Raw genomic sequence first — 866 nt, forward strand, 5'->3', positions numbered from 1 at the left:
CCTCCATCCCAGTTCCCAGACACCGCAGTGTGGAGTTCTGTGCACGTGTCTGAAAGTGGTCAGGAGTGGACAGTGCACAGGAGGTGAGCCTCAGACTGAAAAACATCATTTAGACCCCATGCCACCACCACTGGTGAGGAAAAGCCAGTGGGGGGACAGGCAGCCCCCAAGCGAGCATGCTGGAGGGCAAGGGAGATGCCGGTGGGGACTGCAGCCCCACTGCGGGTGATGCAGACACCAGGGCTGTGCAAGAGTCAACCATATTTGGGCATGACGTGCTGGCTGACCCAGGGCCTCCTCTCCCACTGGTCTTTAGCAGATAACTTAATTACTGCTAGTCTGCGGGTCAATCTAAGAATCAAGCAGGAGGAACAGAGACATGCCTTTCTGGAAAAAAGATGTAAAGAAGGGAACATCCTGGAGAGGGGAGGTACACAGGACTGGGGGAAGTGAGTCCACTCTGGTGACAAAGCCATGAGTAGGCTGGCTTCTCTTCACTGAAGAGGGTGGCAGTGAGTGTCCCAACAGGCCTCTCGCTCCTGTGCCTTTGCCGGTCAATGTCTCCCCACAGTGACCTCCCACGGTCTCCAGTTATCTACCAGAAAATTAATTTTGAGCAAATAGCTCCCCACTGCCCTGACACCATCCCGGCTCCCCAGCAGGCCTTGGTAGCCTTCCGTGGTTTGTCCCCTTCGGTCCCCTGGCCCCCCTGTCCTGGGGGCCCGCTCTGCACTACCACGGCTCTGAAGCCCACCGAGACCCAGGCGCTCAGAGCCCACCAAGTCTTACTGGAACCCCGGAGCAGGTACCTCTGAGTCTGGAAGCCCCCACCCCCGCCCCCCGCCGCTGCCTGGCTGCCGGTCACA

The sequence above is a fragment of the Neophocaena asiaeorientalis genome, unplaced genomic scaffold (genome assembly GCF_003031525.2).
Source record: "Neophocaena asiaeorientalis asiaeorientalis breed wild unplaced genomic scaffold, Neophocaena_asiaeorientalis_V1.1 scaffold4098, whole genome shotgun sequence".
Lineage (NCBI taxonomy): Eukaryota > Metazoa > Chordata > Mammalia > Artiodactyla > Phocoenidae > Neophocaena > Neophocaena asiaeorientalis.